Genomic DNA, 18,827 nt, shown 5'->3' on the forward strand with positions numbered 1-18,827 from the left:
AATAGCATTTACACCAAGGTTCCGTTTTACCTATCAGAAAATGCTATTTTCAGAGTAAATATAAAATTATAAGGAAAAAAAAAAAAAAAAAAAAAAAAAAAAAACCTTTGGCAACAAAGGAATATCGGAAACCAGAAGTGATACTAGAATGAAAACCTTGCCACAGGGTTATTTGAAAACGGCGCGTAATTCCTCACTCAAGGCCAGCGCTAAATTGAAGAGAATGCGGTTGGTCTTCAGAGAGGATTAAAATTCCGGAAGATGAAGTGAGAAAGTAATAATTACAACTTTAAAATATTGAGGATGAATGAGTATTTAGAGTAATTTTATGACTAAATATTGTTACTGTTAACAAAAGCCTGTTATATTCTTTGCGATTTGTTTAACTGTACTTGTTGGATCATTTTAGTTTAGTTTTGACTAAATAGTGTTAGACTCTTGTAGGGAATATTATGTCAGTTAACTAGCTATTATGATTTTAGCCTTTACTGTAACTTTACTTTTGCTTTCCGTATTTCTCACCAGAATGCAAATTAATTAAACATATTTAAACTGAGGTTTTTGGATTTGAGAAAGAGTGTATGCAAAATTCAAAAACAGAAACAAACGCCAAAATAAGCGAACTTCGCCAACTGTGGGCATAGGCGCAGAAGCGCTAGTAAAAATTTCGATAAAAGAATAGTTGAGTCGGCGCTAAGGTAAGAGAGGTGCGCGCGGTATTGGGGGCAGATTATTCTGCCTATGTTCTAATACGTTAAAAATTATTTATTATACTTTTCTGTGTGCATGTAAAAAAAAATACGTTATCGTGAAGCTAGTATCTTTATTGAGTTGGTGATTTGATCGGTTATTCTGCTTTCTACATCGTCGAGTGACGCAGCCAGCAAAATCGAAAATGAGCGTTAAGGAATACAGAGGGAGGATCACGATCACATTCCCAATCCTTATTCAGTATTTCTGACATCGGTGCGCGCTACGTGGTTAATTTCCTGCCAGCTCTAGCAACTACAATTATTCGTCTTTGCGATCTGTCGATGCTGCCATTTTAATTTTGATGCGCTAATAGAGTTGAGCTAATTTTAAGTACAGTACTTAATTGTGTAGTATTCAACTACTGCTCAACATTTAACTTAAATCCGACTGTTCTATTTATTTGTATAACCACCAGTTGTGGTTATTGTAGCACAAGAGCATGTACTTATGTTCTGTTTAAATAAAAAGATTATTTCAAGACTTTGTCGTTGTTCTCAGACATAGCGATAACTCACTTCACGTCTGTTAGAGTTTAGGTCTTAAGTATCATTACCAGTTCAAGAGTAATCTAATATTCTTTGAATATCTAAAATATGGAACATTAGTGTTTTTACTTAAGAGACATTGTAATGAACTATAGCATTTTCCACCGCGTGCTTTAGAGGTGTTAGTAATTAGCACGTCTTGCAAACAATTGAAAAAAGACTGAGGTTTGAATGCTGAAGAGGGCATAACTGACTTTTAGTGCTCTTAGTTCTAAATGTCTAACACATAACATAACTTAAATGATTAAATAACTTATGATAATTATATGATACGATTAAAAAAGAAAAAAGTATTTTAGTCATATTTTTTGCCAGAAAGAAATTGCTGCATTTAATAATTCCTTAAGTATAAAACATTTAACGCTGTCTGAAATTTGTATTATCATGAAATTACATTTACGTAATTTCATGATAATACAATATAGTTTTCACGAAAGCTTCATGAGGATTGAATGATTATTAATAGTTTTTCGTTTAGGAATTATTGATGGTTCTTGGAGTCTAGCCTAATAGCAAACCAATTGGAATCAGTAACAACAACTACAGGAATTCTTTCAAAATCCATATTTTCATTTATGTTGCGGAAGACTGAATTTAGCAAAACATTTTGGATGCATTTTCTCTTGAATTTAGCAAAACGTTTTTGATTCATTTTCTCTGTTAACTTTATTAGGAGCTTGTATTTGAAGGTTTTTAATAATTATATTTCTGATCGCAGTTGAAATTTTTTAATTCCAAAATTTTACGGATTTAAATTTTAGATTTTGATCCAAAGGTTCCAGCGAGCTACATTACCTTAAGATAGTGGCCTTCAATCTTTCTCGCCCGAGAGCTACATCAGTACATTCGCAAAGATCCGCGGGCCACATGTCTGTCAAAAAATAGTGCAGTCAGAAAATTTATATGAAGAAGGGAGGTTTGTTTTGCAACACTACAATTGATTCTAAGCGAAGAGATAGTGTTACGCATTTGTATATATATAGGTAGGTTCCATAAAGTCAAACGGAAATCGAATTAAAATCTTTTGCAACATTTTTAACTATGAAAAAAGTATAAAGATGGTTGTACAGAACCGATGTTACAAAATGCATTAAAAAAAAAAAAAAAAAAAAATTACATTATTGGCGGTAGATGGTAGTTACTTTAGTTTTAATGTGCAATTTGACATTATTTTTGCTTGATTAAAGCTTCAATATCCGGTTTAATCTGTGTTATTGCAATTCGTAAAATTTCCTCCAAATGTCTGCCTGCAGTGTTCTTTTTTAAAATTTTTTTTTAATTTTTTGATTTTCATTTTACTAAAACGTTGTTCACATGTGTAGGTACTTCCAAAGTTAAAAAACATTAAGAGTGCATGTTTATGAATTCCCGGATACTTGTCTTCGGTCACGTACTTCGAATAAAAATCAATTAATGTAGGATTTTCAAGAAACTTGCATTTTACTGCAGTCAGAATGCAAATCTATAAATTCTAATTGAAGTCCAAGTGGAACACTTCCAACGTCTACTGGAAATGGTGACATACTCATGAACATTTCATTTTCAAGAAAATCGGATAATCTGCTTTTGAATTCCTCTTTCAACCCTGAAATGCATTATACATAATTATTTGAATTCCATGTTGTTAAGTTCTTCACACCCTCCATCAGTTTTAGAAAGTGAATGGAATTCTTATTTAACAAATCACTTTCCCACAGGATTAATTTTGTCTCAGAAGCTTTCACAAAATAATAAAGATTATGAACAAGCAGCTCTTTTCCTAGTAAGCGGTAGTTTAAATCATTGAGGTGACCTGTAATATCGACAAAAAAATGCAACCATTTCTCGTCGCTGAACTCGTGAACAGATTTCCCTTTAAATTCCATGAACTGTTGAACTTCGCTTTCAAAAGAAAACAGGCGCTGAAGCCTCTTTTCTGGGCTCAACCAACGTGCTTCCGCGTTATACGCAACGTCACCATATTCACCTTCCAAATCACTCAAGAACTGTTGAAATTACCTGTATTTAAGTCCTTTAGACCGAATGAACACTTTTACAACAGAGATAAGAATCTACTCTTTTTATGGAATTGAGATTTTATGCATAGTCAAACTTTTAATTTTTAAGATTACATAAGATAAAGTGAAATTTTTGAAAAACCCGTCATTTTTTAGAAAATTTTATCTCAGATAATATCAGGCATGTCAATAAAATGTTTTAAATATCAAAAATAAGAGAAAATGAACTTTTTACAACAAACAGCGGACAAGGTAATTTTTCTGGAAATCAAATTTTTTTAAACTCTTCAATTTTTCATCAAATTGAAATGTGGGGACACTAAAATGCCTTCAGCAGCGACTCGTGGCCTGCGGGGCCACCGGATAAAAAAACCTTAAGAGATATTAGACCATGATTATTAAGACAAATGTAGCATAAAATTTAGCGAAGCTGTAAATAATAAAATTATATTGTGGCTGCATTCTGGAACATTGTAAGGATCCCTAACGTTTATTTTATTTTAAAACTGTACTATCACTTCTTATTTTCTACTTTCGGCCAGAATTAAATGCTGTAACTTGTTTATGCAAATTGTCTTGCTAACGCTCAAGTATTTAAGTTGTGGCCTTTTGCCAACAGAGAGAAAGAGAAGGAGATTTAGGAAGCAAGCCGCTTGCCACTGCAGTTTTTACGAGTTTTCATTCAGTTGCTGGTTGCCTTTACGGCCAGAGGTTTAGCCCTCTTGATAACTGTAAACGTATTGTAGTTTCAGCAGCTCGGCGTACTACATACGTACCCTTTTAAATAAAGGCTAGTCTTAGTGCTAGGCATTTGTATACTAATTCAAAGTTAGCTTTTTTAGTTAGAGTTTTAGTTAGTAGTTTTATATTCTTACGTTCAGACCACAAGTGGTTGGTCTTTGTATCCCTAAGTTCAGGAGTACTTGTAAAAGTATAGAAAATAAAGGGTTTCGTATACCCTTCCTGCTTGCATCGTCTGTTACACACAAATCTTGAACATAGCTTGAGTAAGCTCCCTGTTCTTATTCAGGACACATCATGTTTCCAAAGCAAATCAAGAGAAACACAAGTCCTGATAACATTACAAAGTGTTGTTTCGCAAAACTGCCATGAAGGATGATGGGAAAAAGTGTTTTATAAAAATAATTGCAAAAAATAAAATTTAATGCAAAATAGGCTTTTTTCTACCACAAATACAAGTTTGACACTTTCTCGTTATATACTGGCAACCAGATGCACATCATAACTCTTACTGTTGTTCATTCAGTAATTCTGAAGGTAAGGGTCCTTTTTAGGTGAGCATACAAATTTTTAGTTGGTCTGAAGAAAAATGATCCAGTAAGGCATCTTTCGTCGAATTCCATGATCTCCAAGATACCGATTGATTAAGTTGCTCTACGTGGCCGTGCATTGTCATGCATTAAAATAAATGAATCAACTAATCACTACAGCTCATACCTTTACATGCTGATCAATAAATAACAAATAAAAGCATTCGGAGACCTATTAGCAAACCCACAGAGGTAGGTGCATAAGCACAGTTCCAACTAGAACAGTGCCCCTTCTGTAAGTGTTCTTTTATAGAATGTTCGATTAGTTGGAACATAAAAGAAGTTCTGTCTTCAGATGATGACACAGTGGAATTCAGAGATGAGAACACCTTGATTCATCCGTATGGATTTTATTGAACTCCTTTATGGCCTACCCAGTTTGGTATGTTCTTTTGACCAAATCGAGCTGCTCTTTGTAAATCAGTAAAACACATAATAAGGTTTCTAGTAATCAATTGATTACTAGAACAATTGACTCCTTTTACGTGAAGTCTTGCACTTTCATTTGAAAGTTAGTATCCATTTCCTAGTAGTTTCTTGAGATTCATCTAGTCGAAACAGCCAGAAAGCTATCATCAGAAAGGCTGCAATTGGTGAAGACTTGTAACTATTCTAAGCTGCAGTTAAGAGGTTAATTCTAAAGAATATTAATAATACTGCTACAAACATTTCATTGCACTTGCCTTTTCAGTCCTTAACATACCACTTTCATCCATCAAGCATTAGCTAACTTAGTAAATCAAATAAGAATATTGGGACAGTATGCATAATACTTCAGAGACAAAGTTTCAACACCTGCTAAGACATTTGTAAGACTTAAGTGTTTATTCATATGAATGTTATAGACTCTCACTTTACCTTCTGCTTAGACTAAAAATCTGAAAACACAGTAATGCAACAATGCTTCGTATATAGCCGCCCTCAGTTTCGTGTCCGTGTTATTAGCAATTCTTCCAAACGTTATTTCATTGCAAGTTTCAATAATTATAGTTCTGTTAGTGTTTAGTAGTTTATTCTTGTTAAATATTAAGGTTTCAGGGTTACTTTTAGTCTGAGTTCCAAGGAAAGTGGAATAACAAGATAAAGAAAGATAACGAAGACAAATATGGGTAAAAGAAGATGTCGAGTTTCATCATGACTTAACAAAGTTTTACAAAATGTTAAAGCAGTTTTTCTGTGCTCAAAGCGGAAATGACGAGGATCGTGAAAGTGTTTTATGTCTTCAAAAATCCTCTTTTCAACTGAAGCAAAACTCGAGCAGGAAGCAATGAATAATATACGACTTTTCTAACTTAAAGTAGTTGTTTTAACATTGTGAGGCCGTGTTGAAAGTAATAAATATTAATTATATGTAATATGCCACTTATTATAATGTGGTATATACTCAGTTTAATTGTTTTCTTGCACTGATCATTTTTTATTTCATCCCCTTGAAAAATGATGGATCGAGTTTTAACTGTATTCGTTCTTATTATTCAAGAAAATGATTCATTACTCTGCGCCCAAATACCTTTGAAATTCTAACGACAGGCTAGCGGCAACATACCGGTGATTATCATGTTTATCGAATTCGCAAAAACGAAAAGTGTGGAAGTCATAAGCTGGTTGCTTTATTTTTATCAGTATCAAAAGGAAGGATGATTCTTTCTATATAGCAGTTTAAAAAAGTGGATTTCTAAGAAAAATTAAATTTTAAATTTATTAAATTAAAAAAAAATTAACTATTTTTAATATTTTTATAAAATTAATTCAAAATATGTATATTTTAATGGTTTAAACTGGTTCAGTTGTAGCACAACTTCGTTTATCTAAACTACTGAGGATTACGCCATTTTTGGTAGCGCTTCTTTGGAGAACTTATTTTATTTAAATAATAAAAAAGGCCTTATATCCACAAATAGTGTATTTGTACAAGTGATTCATTTTTATATATAAATGAAACCTCAGATATCTGGATATTTTAAAACTTCGGATAATTAGGTGTTCTTTCCATAACAATAGAATTTGATGAAATGTTTTCCTACTATCACATTTTTATTACAACAAAGATTGTACAGTGAAAAAAAAAATAAAATTATTTAAGTTCCGTCAAGCAAAATGCAAAATACCCTCTTCTGACAAATAAAACAATCAAAATAAAAATTTAAAAATATTTTCTCACATATGCAGGTACATAGTGTTTCCATTATCTCATAAATTTACTGTGTGTATTATCGGATAGACTGTATAAAAATTTTAAATGATGTTTATACTCAATTTTTAATATAATTTATTGATTTTTAACGAATTTTCGACCATTACAAGTACATTATTTTAATATTCCAACAACCAAAAATATAGCTGTTATAAAGATTCAAACATTTTTAAGAAAATCTTCACCTTCTTTCGAACTAAGAATGATTGAAAAATAATAATTAGGCGATTTTCTAGGATTTTTTTAAAAATATAGTCTAGTATGACTTAAGGGAAAGTCCTCATTCTTCCTTAGGCATCACGTGATTTTCCTTGGAACTGTGATTACGAGGATACGACATCATTACAAGTCACATAATTTTTTTCTAAGTTTCTCTGATACTAAATTTTCTTTATCGACTTATTTAATGATCTCTCCTCCTTGCTAAAAACAATTAGTATTTATTATTTTCAAAAAAATTAGGCGTATTATAGAAGCCTTTTGCCATTCTATAAACTTCATTCTTTTTTTTTTTTTTTTTTTTCTTTTCTTTCTAGCCCAAAAGGAGCGCGTCAGACCAAGTGGGCTATTAATCTTCTAGAAACGGGATTTTGTGTTGAATCACCATGAACGGCGTATCATTTTTTAAATTGTTGCCACCATATTTTATCATCCTGTATTATTCTTAAAGAAATTAAATAATGAAGAATCGACATGGATGCATTCATCTTTCTCTCGCTGTGACAAAACGAACTTATGAATAGAGCCATCAAATTTTGAATAACATAGTCCTCCACTTTATTGAGAAATCAGATGCATTGCACATTTGCCAAAAGAGGGTATTCCAAGAGCATTCGCACATGGAAGCTCGAATGTTGAATTTCGTATTTACTTTATAATCTATTTCCTATTTTTTAAAACTTAAATGAATTTTTGATTAATAATCTATAAGATTTGAAAGCGAGCACTGGCAACAGTGTACGCAATAAAATTTTTTTTTATCTCTACCGCAGAAATTCTAAATGTATATGCTGTTTTTAAATATTCTGTGATTTTGCCTTTGAATTGAATTTTATGTGGCTTAAATGCGAAGCCATTTTACTAAAAAAAAACCTGAACATTCATATTATAAACTGAGAAAAGACGAAAAAAACTAGAAAAATGTATGCCGACACGCCGACACTCTACCGGGGAATTCTAAACATATGTTGCTATGGTGGTTTTAAAATTCTTATAATTTTGATGTTGAATTGTATAAAGTGTGAAGAAAATGATGCTTAATAATAAAGCTAAAAAGACAAAACATTTGGATTAGTAGGAGTGAGAGTAACAGCAGACTGACAGGCTGCGAGCTTAGCAAAAACGTAAAAAACCTTAACAAACCTTTTTGGTCGACTGTTAAAGTCTGAAACCTTTCAGATTTTATTTTAAAGATAGATTTTGATTTTTGCTTTTTTATTAATTTCATCTTTGGTTTCTGATTATTGTATAAAACAACAGAGTTTAAGGATAGATTGGCATTTAAATTTATTTTCAATGAAATTGGTCAGATCATTAATAATTTTGTTCCATTTATAAGATTACGTAAATGTTTTCTAAGTTGACTTTTTTATTGTGATGCGTATTATTTTTCCTTTTTCAGGATTTTAAATTTCAATCTTTCAAAAATGTATTGATGTAAAGTTTCGAAATTTTCACAAATTATAAACTCCTCGTCTTCTTTTAAACCAAGAATAATGACTTTTTTTTTTTAACTAGTTGCTTTCACGGCTATCTATCGGTATGGAACTCGCCAGACCAAACTCTACCCAGGATGGCTGTTAATCTATTTTTAAATGATGATATGGACCTCAAATTATCTTAAATTTCTAGTTATCCAAATTAACAAAGCACTGTTGCAAATTAAATTATTACATGATTTAGCTGCTAAAATGTTACGTTTTTAGACATTTGTCCGTGGTTGGTTCCGTTGATTAATTATCATGGAAAGCACGCGAGGGTTATCTGCTGCAGGAAAGACAATTGGAAATTGGCTCGTATTCACTTTTTATACTTGGTAAGGAAAAACAAAATTTATAATATGAAATATGGTTTTGAATTTGAAAAATGTTAAAAAATTTCACTCATTTTTTTATCAATTGAATACGTTTTAACATTCTGTTTACTGTTTTATTGAGAAAGCAGATGTATTGCTTCATTTTCGCCAATTACGTCAACAGATATTTTATTGTCATTTATATACATGTAAAATTACAAAGTTTTGTTTCCTTTGTAGAATTAAATAAGCTTAACAATGCTGTTTTCAATGACGTCATGTTTCAGAAATAAGTAATCGTAGGTTTTTCATGAAAAACTGATATCTGATTCATGCATTTAAGCAATTTATAAGTTAGGTTTTAATTACACTATTTAGTTGTTAATTATTTTTTGTTTTTCTTTATTCTTGAATATGCTATATGCTCCCGTGAAAAATAAAAGATTGATTTATTCTATTTTTGATTCTTATGAATATTTTAGTTCAAATTTAAAATATAATTTAGGTTTCAATTTAAAAATATAATTTGGGTTTTAATTACAATATTATTTGTTAATTACTTTTGTTTTGCTTTATTTTTGGTTGATCCTTGAATATACTTTATGCTCTTGTGAAAAAAAAAAAGATTGATTTATTATATTTTTGATTGCACTGAATATTTTAATTCAAATTTCAAAATAAATAAAATGTAATTTTGCATTTAATTAAAATGATATTTGAGTATAAGTTTCTAAAAATTAATATTTGGTACACATTAATTACAAAAAGTTTTGATTTACTAAATTATACTGTACTGGCAGAAACAATACTAATGATCTCTCTGATTTATATAAACAAGCAAAATTCGGTTAAACGAAGTTATACTGTTATAAGTCTAATTTTATTTTTTACTCATATCAAGTATATTTTTTTAGCACGGTATGTTGCGTTTACACTTTGGTTATCCAATCCTCTGTACATTCTTATACTGCTATATTACAGATTAATTAAATACAGCTTATGATGAAACCACAATATTAGTGTTTATTCTTTTATCCCCTTTGTTATTTGTTAGCTTTGTTTGATTTTTTACTTTTTTGCCCTTTTTCGCAGAAACTAAAGTAATTATCACACTCTAACTGAAAATGCCAATAGTTACAGAACGTGTGTTATTGCTAATTTAAAAGGTTGATTTCTATCAGAAGGTTTTAGGCTTAATGTATGTCTCTTGCACTTCTTAGCAAATAAAAACACGACATATATACACATAAATATTTTACATTATTATTTTAAAAATATTTACGAAGTATTTGAAATCTTTAACTTTCCAGAAGAGCTTTTAAAGCAAACGAAATTGTTTAACAATATAAAAGCATCGAATAATTTTATCTTTCTCCAAAAAATATATCCTTGAAATTTGCAGCTGTGAATTTGCAAGGATATCAACTGCTTGTATTACCAGTATTAACTGCTGGATTTCTGAACTTTAGCTTATTCTAGAAATACAGTTTGTTAGGCTAAGCAATCTTCATTCTTGAACAATCCTGGTTTTTCATCGTTAAGAATTATTTATTTGCTCTTGCATTAAATCAAATGCCAAATGATATGCACTTACGTAATAAATTGATTTGTATAGTTAAATCATGCACTAAAAGTCTAATACGCTAATGCACCAAAAGTTTATACATGTACCAAAGTCTATATAACGTTCAAAAAATTATACATGATAATGCGATTTGGAAGAAAATAGCCAAATCCTTTTCAATAAACGACAAATCTCTCTTTAATTGAATTCAAAAATTTTAGTTCTTGAATTGAAGATTACTCTTCTGTATTCAATTAAATATAGAAGCACTATTGATAAACGAATTTTACTTTTGTTCGCATTTTTATATGTATCATTTATAGGTTTAGTAACAACAGTATATAAAGAGGATCTCAGAAAACTGACTGAAATCGAATGAGACAATTTAATATACTTAATGTATTTAAGTAGCAAATTGGTAAATTGGCGTGTGCAGGTTAAGTGTGTGCATGGTCAGAGTGCATGGAAAATAGAAAAACCTTATAATTAGAATGTTTAAATGCTTCCTTTTTAGCAGATATCGGGAACATCAAGCAAGCTAAATTAAGTCAAGAAAAGTCAAAAGCAAAACAAGTTCTGGAATTGCAGGCAAGTTTCTTATTATTTTTTCCTATTTTTATTTACAGTTTCATTTTTAATAAGCATTCTCAAATCACGTTTTGCCAATAACTTATAAAAGCCAACAGAGTTTAAAAAATTTGTGTCGTTAAATGAATTTAAAACATATTAGAACAAGTATATTTAATTAAAAGCATATATTTTATCAATAATTAGCATATCTTGACTCTTATGAATGAGTCACATGTCTTGGAAAATTAATAGCCCTTTGGGATATACATTATATTGCATTAAAAAAAAACCCATTAAGTTACCTTTATCTAATTATCTCTGAAATTTAAGTAAAAAAAATCAGTTTTCATTAAAAACTGGATCGTAAAAGAGATCACACATCATGGCATAATATGAAAAATTAAGCCATTTATAAAAGAATAAATTAGTGGGTGAAATGGTTAGATTCCATGCAAGTAAATGTCTTTTTATAAAAGTCTATTGATGATTCTTAGCAATATTCTTTGATTAAATCAGAAAAAATGTGTAACGTGTAGAAAATATTTGATGATACATATAACATTACAAAATACACAATTACCAAAAAAAAAAAAAAAAAAAAGTGTACAAAATATGCAATTACAAAAAATATTCAGCGTGAAAAATGCAACAATTTATGCAATTATAAAAAATATGCAATACAGAAAATTCAATTACAAATAACAACGTAGTTACAATAAATAATGCAGAAAAAAATATACAATAACAATATATGCAATTACAAAAATCTGTAACATAAAAATGCAGTTGCAAAAGGAAACACTAGGTATGTCAATAAAATCTTTGCATAAAAAACATAAAAAATTAAAGAATATAAAATATTTTTGTATGCTTCTAATTTTTTAAAAATTTACACGTGCTTCTGATATTTTAAAACTTTTATGCATAGATTTTATTGGCTCACCTATTGCAATATTTTGTACAAACTGCATTATTTTTTTAAAAATTAAATTGTTATATTAATTTTGTGGGATCAGGTTTCGCGAAATTTAATCCTCTTTATTAATTGTATTGTTATGGCTAAATTATCTTTATGTATTTTGGGGTGAAACCTTTGAGACTTTATCCTATTAATTTTTTTAGTATAATGCATCATATGTATACAACCCCACGCACATACATTCAACAGTATAAACTAAAATACGCATACGTATACCGTATTTCTTCGCGAATCTCCACCTCTGCTTTTAGCGTCTGGTTCTGAAAATTAAAAAAATATACGCGCAGTTTTCCTCTTCTTCAATGCGTTCTCAGAACGATTTCTCCCAAACTGTAAAAATGGATTCGTCACTGTAATAATTCTTTTTGTGTCAGTAACAAAGACAAATTCTCGCACACTTATAAAGATCAATACTTACAAAGATTACACTACTTACAAAGATCACACCGAACCTTTTCCTTCTAACTTCTAAATGTTGAACTTTATAGCAAAATAAACGACTAATGATACTGAAGCAAACAAGAATTGACATTCAGTCTATGATTTTGCTGAATATCAGTTGCACATTAACCTCCTATCATTATTATAGATGATTTAACCCTGCATGGGTAATTCTAAACATATGCTGCTATGCTGCTTTTAAAATTTTTTTCTGGAGAGAAAAAGTTTTTTCCGTACAATGTTGCCATTGCTCGCTTTGAAATCTTGAGTTTGTTAATCAAAAATTCGTTAAAGTTTTACAAAATATGAAATAGACAAGAAAACAAATTCCAAATTCTGGCTTCCAGGTGTTTATTTCTAGACTAATAGCCCTTCAGTGCTAAAAAAAAAGCGGGTTTAGCAGGAGTGAGTGCAACGCGCTCAGAGTGTAAAAAAACCTTTACAAACCGTTTTGGGCGAACGTTAAAATATGAAACCTTTCAGATTTTTATTTAACATTTTTACCTTACTTCTTCCTTTTATTTTTAAAATAAAGGAAATTTGTGAATTTTTTGTTTATTTCTGGGCAGTAGTGGTATTTACTTCAGTATTCACATTTTTACAATTTCATCGTTAATATTTTACTTTGTCCTGTATTTTACATTTAAAACTTTTCTTTTTCGGCCTTTTTATATACTTTTACTGTTACCAAGATTTTATGACTGTCGATCTGGCTGTGTTCGACAAAAGCTTGCATTATTAAATATTTCCTTTCCGCTTACATTTCGAATCTTTATATATATATATTGAGTCATCCGGAAAGTAGTTCAGCTGCATTTTAAATCGAAGTGCGTTTTCTTCTAAAATATTTTGTTACTGCTGATAAGGAGTGGCCTTACCCGCAGCAAATTTTTAAATATCGCCTTTTTCGCTCACATTCTGTAACTCTAGGTCTTAATGTGGCGCGATTTTTGTTTCCGTGCAGTGCTCAGAATGGAGAAACCAGAAGTTCATTTTCGTCGTATTATGCCGTTTTACTTTAAAAAAGAAAAAAAAAATTGCTAGTCAAACTGTTTGTGAAATTTGTGGTATGTAGGAATAAAGTGTTGTTTCTCATAACATAATTCACGGTGATTTGAGAGGCATGGAAATTTCAGCCTTGAAGATGATGCCTTCTCTGGACCACCATCTTATGTAAACAAGGGTTTATTAAAAGGAGCTACCGCTGAAAATCCAAACTATACAATTCAGAACTATCAGACAGATTAAATATTTCAAAAACAAAACAAAACAAAACAAAACAAAAAAAATCTGAAATGTTTCAGATTTTAAATTACGTCCAAAGGGGCCTTTTTTAACATTTTGTGTGTTACCTTTCTTTATTAAATATCATGTTCCTCGCACTTAAACCATAAGATCCAGTGCAACAGCAATATCGCAAAATAGTTTTAAAACGAACATATCTTTAGAATTTTCGATACAGAGACTTACGCGCTGGAGATAAAAATGTTTTTTCTGCACAACGTTGCCATTGCTCGCTTTGAAATCCTTGAGTTTGTTAATCAAAAATTCGTCAAAGTTTTAAAAAATAGAAAATCGATCATAAAACAAATTTCAAATTTCAAATTTGGTCTTCCACATGCTCATATTCGTTGGAGGATTACGTTATTCAAAATTCGATGACTCTATGTACCGTTATTTTATGACAATGTGAGAAATATACATACATTTACGCAGATTTTCATTATTTAATTTCTTCAAATATAATGCAGGACTCTAACATTTTATGGCAACAGTTTGAAAAGTGAACCGACATTTATCCGTCCGACGCAAAATGCCAAAACGAAAGTAATAGTCCTTCGGGACTCAAGTCCCTTTGGACTAAAAAAAAAAAAAAAAAAGCTTTCTGATTTTATATTACGCCTAAAGGGGCGTTTCTTCAACGTTCTGTGTCTTAACTTTATTTATTAAATATTATGTTCTTTACACTTAAACTATGAAATTCAATTCAACAGCAATACCGCAAAATAATTTTAAAAAAGGCATAGCTTTAGAATTTCCGAAACACAGTCTAGCGCGCTGCAGGTATTTTTTTTTTTTTTTCTGTACAGCGTTGCAATTGCTCGCTTTCAAATCGTCGAGTTTCTTAATGAAAAACTGATAAACGCTTTACAAAATACGAAACATATAATAAAACAAATTCCAAATTCGGGCTTCCAGAGGCCCATATTCGGGTGGAGATGTATATTATTCAAATTTAATGGCTCTAGGTACCGTTGTTTTATCACAGTTCGAGAAACATATCGAACAAAACAAAGCAATTATACATTATGCAGATTCTTTGTTATTTGATTTCTTTAAATATAATACAGGGCGATAATGTTTGGTGGCAACAGTTTAAAAAGCGATTCGCCGTTTATAGTGAATCAACGCAAAATGCCGAAACGAAATTAATAGTCCTTCTGGGCTAACGTTCTTTTAGCTAAAAATATAGTTCAGAAATATTTGAAGAAAAAGATTACATATGTAAACTGCTTTGACGTATGGGTACCCCGTATTTTTACAGAGCAGAATATGCTTGCTCCAAGTTTCGGGCACGTGATTGTTTGATGAAAAAATTAAAGCTCGTTTTGTGAAACGGATCTTTACTGGAGATGAGAAGTGGATACTAAGCAATAATGTTTCAAGAAAAAAGTCATTTGGATAAGCCAAAATTGTAGCTCCTTTAATAACATAGACAGGAGACTTTTGTATGTTGAGACAACAAAGAAACTGTGTACTACGAATTGTTGTCACCAAATCAGACTATAAATTTGAAAAAATACTCTTTCCAAATGGCAGTTTTAAAAGCAGAAATTGAAGCAAAGCGCCCAGAACTGCTTAATTGTCTAGGTGTTATATTGCATCATGACAATACCTGACTCCATATTTAAATGAATATCAGACAAATACTTATCGAATATGGCTGGGGGAATTTTGTGTCACCACTAATATTCATTAGATCTTGCTCTTTTGGATTTTAATTTCTTCAGATCACTTCAAAATTCTTTGAATGGTATCATACAGCACCTCTATAATAACTTTTTTTAATGAGCAAATCTAATGACTTTTTTAAAAAAGGAATTTTTCACCTGCTGAAGAAATGGTATTTCATTCACAGAACAAAATGTTGCTTATGTGATACCATGACATTTTTTTTAATGTTTTATACTGCTTCATTTGTATTTATCACAAAAAAATCGGATAACTCTCTGGATGACCCAATATAAATGTACTTGGGTGTGCGTGTAAGTATATGTATGTATGCATGGGTGTGTGTTTATATATACCAAAATCATCATTGCAGTCAGCTATAACAAATGAGCCTGAGGAAATCGTTAAAGGAATAAAAATAGATTGCTTTAAAAACTTCCCGACGCCTGTCATTATTAAGTTATATTCATAGGTTTGGCTAATTGATTAAGACAAAGCAGTTCGAGGGCTATCTGCCAACGGGATGGGAACCCTAGTAGAGCTACTAAGCACTGAGTGATTTTATCACTCGGACGATGGTGGATTCATGTTGGTTGAATTGTAATGTAAAATAAAACGCATTCTTGCATAAATTTAATTCTTAAAGTAGTGTCCAGCATATTTTATGATTTTACCCATCTCTTTTAATTAGCTTTCCCTTTTCTTTTTCGAAAAATTCTGTTGATTTTTTTCCATAAAATATTCAGTTATTGCATTTTAGATCTGCTGTTTACTGTGGAAAGTTTCGCAGTCAGGATTAAAAAGTTCCTTCAGTGACTTAAATAAGGAATAATCTGAGCTATTAGGCAGACGAAGAATTTCGTTTCGAAGGCATTAAGCTTCTGTCGAGTTATTTTTATCGCCCAAGGTTTAGGGCATTCTTGCTGAAAAGTCATACCACGTACGAATGAAGATCGTTTGATGATTAAACTAATTCATATTAACCAACTAATAACACTAAATGTCTGCATTAATGTGCTAGTTATTTTCTAACTATTCAAAATAAGTCACACGTTCTTTATTGTACCATATATACAGGAAAACCTTCTTCGGATGCAATTTTTGTTTCGTGTAGGTCTGGGCATCTTTATTCGAGTTCAACCAATCAAGTGTTGTTTTTAGTATAGCATAAAGCGTTAGTCGTTTTCAGTTGTCAGTTCAAGAACACAAACACCATAACCCCGAGAAAATGTTCCTATTTATTTCATGGTCAACTGCAGCTGTTTATTCTGAACATTGAAGTGCCTACCTTAGTACTATGCTGGTTGTAGAGAGTTTGATTCGATTCTTGTTCACAAGATTAAAATTTTCGCTACGGAATTTAAACCATCTATGCCAGTCATGACATTCGTTGAAAACCTCAGATATACTGAGTATGTTATTCAAGTTGTTTCTGGAGCATTGTCATGCAAAAGGCTCATAAAGGTGTGATGAACATGCAGTTTATTGTTATAAGACATCATTTACACATAAAAAGTTAGCCCAGTGCAGATGGGAAATAAAGTGCCTGATATCATGATTATATTTATTTGTAAAACTCTGGGTTGCGGGATTACTTTAGTGTACCTCTGGGCATCTGAATCTGAATTTTGGTAAAGAATTTCAGATAACATCTGATTGAGAGTACAGTAGAAATTACATGAAAGAAAGATTTTTTTAGAAGCGTTTAAACAAAGCAATAGCTCGTTAGTATCAGGCTTTAAAAAAATGTGGCAAAGGCTCTTGATTCCATCTTCATTAAAAGTAGCCAAGTTTACATGCATCATTCTTCTCTCTGATATCCCAGATATGAAGAACACTGGTTCTCCTCTCATCATCAGATGAGGTTCTGTCTGGTCCTTCATTTAAACCTCCCCTAAACCCATATCTGAGTCTGTAAAATCGCATCATACGAATACTGTTGAATAACGCATAATTTACGTTAAATTCTAGGATACGGAAATTCTAGTCCGTCGTTGGGTTATGAATAATAATCAGGTTATTATTCATTATTTTGTGTTAATTAATTTTGAAAATACAAATTTTGTGTTAAATTTAACTTGAAAAATAACATATGTTTTAATTAAATAAAAGTAGCATACTTTTGGATGCGTGGAATGTATTCCTTCTCTAAAGTTTGTTTTTATGTCTATTTAAGCTATGATGATATTGTAGGAAAGCAACTGGCATGCGGCGAAAGCAGATCGCATATTTACATTAGTATACATAGACTAATAAATATTAGCATTATAAGGTATTTTCTCCCATCTTTATGCATGCCTTCGTGAAGTAGCGCATTCGGCGTATTCGAGAGGTTTAGGTTCGAACTCTGGCGAGGGCATTGTTCCTTTTTAATGTCTCTTGCTTCAAAAATAATAACCTAATGACTCTACAACATAAGAACAATATTTCAGGAGATAATACTTGCAATAATATATTTTGAGAGGGAGGTAATATTAATAATACTTGTACTAATATATTTCATAGTTCAAAAAGTTAAATATATAATAATAATAATAAATTTTTCTGTTATTTACTGTTTCTTATCATAAAGCAGAATATCATTATTCTTTTAAGTATTTTCTCCAGGAAATGTATTCGAATAACGTGGATAATTGAAAATTGAAAATATCTGATTGTAACGAAAGTTTTCCTCCAAAAGATGTTCTGCCAAAGTTAGGAAAAAAAAAAAAAAAAAAAATGAAAGCAGTACCTTTAGTGCTATAGTAATCACCATCCAAATCTATGATTTTCTGCCAACGTTTTGGTTGTTCAAAGCCTTCGGCACAGAAACTTGGTGGCCGCGAGTTCAAAATGGTGCGCAGGATGGAAGATAACCAGCAAGATGTAGCTGCAGGTGTGAAATAAGGTAGAAGTCCGAAGGAGCGATATCGGGGCTATAAGGTCGATGTGGCAAAAGATCCCTTTCGAGTCCGTACAGAGACCAGCCTGTGAATGCAGACACACGTAGTCTTGGATTATCTTGATGGAGCATTACCTTTTCGTGCCGGAACTCAGTTCGACGTTTTCCTTTATAGCAGCGTCGACACGGACTAGCATCTCGCTGTAGACCTTTAGAAAGAGTAGGTTTTACTCTTTTGCAGATACTCTTTATAGAAATCGCACCAGATACAAAGCATGATCTTTTTTGCTAGTCAAATTGCGCTTTGCAACGCTGCCCACGAGTCACCAGGCGCAGACCAACCCACGTTTCGGACTGTGTTGTTGATGTAAATTAACTTTTCAACACAAGTGACAATCCAGTCTAGAAGTTTGTCCTTGCCTTGATATTTGAGAACATTAGGGCAGACCTAAACACCTTAGTTTTTATCTGTTTGAGTCAGCTCATGTGGCAGCGAACGATTGAACTTGTACGTAAAGTTTATGCAAGGCATAGCGCGACCAAGGGACATGGCACTCTAACTCCTTAGCAATGCTCTCGAGTGGTTGCAAACTGATCTACTTCCAC

General features: G+C 31.4%; 1 protein-coding gene across 3 annotated transcripts in view; it reads left to right on the forward strand.

The window, feature by feature from the left end:
* Positions 1-18,827, forward strand: part of LOC146995339 (uncharacterized) — a 95,954-nt gene that overhangs the window by 5,890 nt on the left and 71,237 nt on the right. The window contains exon 2 of one of the 3 annotated variants that reach the window (XM_085823412.1): positions 10,916-10,986. The exons of 1 other annotated variant lie outside the window; for it this stretch is intronic. The gene's annotated coding sequence lies outside the window, so the exon portion shown is untranslated. Of the gene's footprint in view, positions 1-10,912; positions 10,987-18,827 lie in introns of all 3 variants that reach the window. One more of the 3 variants, XM_085823411.1, reaches the window with a different exon arrangement.

The sequence above is a fragment of the Stegodyphus dumicola genome, chromosome 9 (assembly GCF_044657685.1).
Source record: "Stegodyphus dumicola isolate Sdum_Otavi_A_Nest chromosome 9, ASM4465768v1".
Taxonomy (NCBI): domain Eukaryota; kingdom Metazoa; phylum Arthropoda; class Arachnida; order Araneae; family Eresidae; genus Stegodyphus; species Stegodyphus dumicola.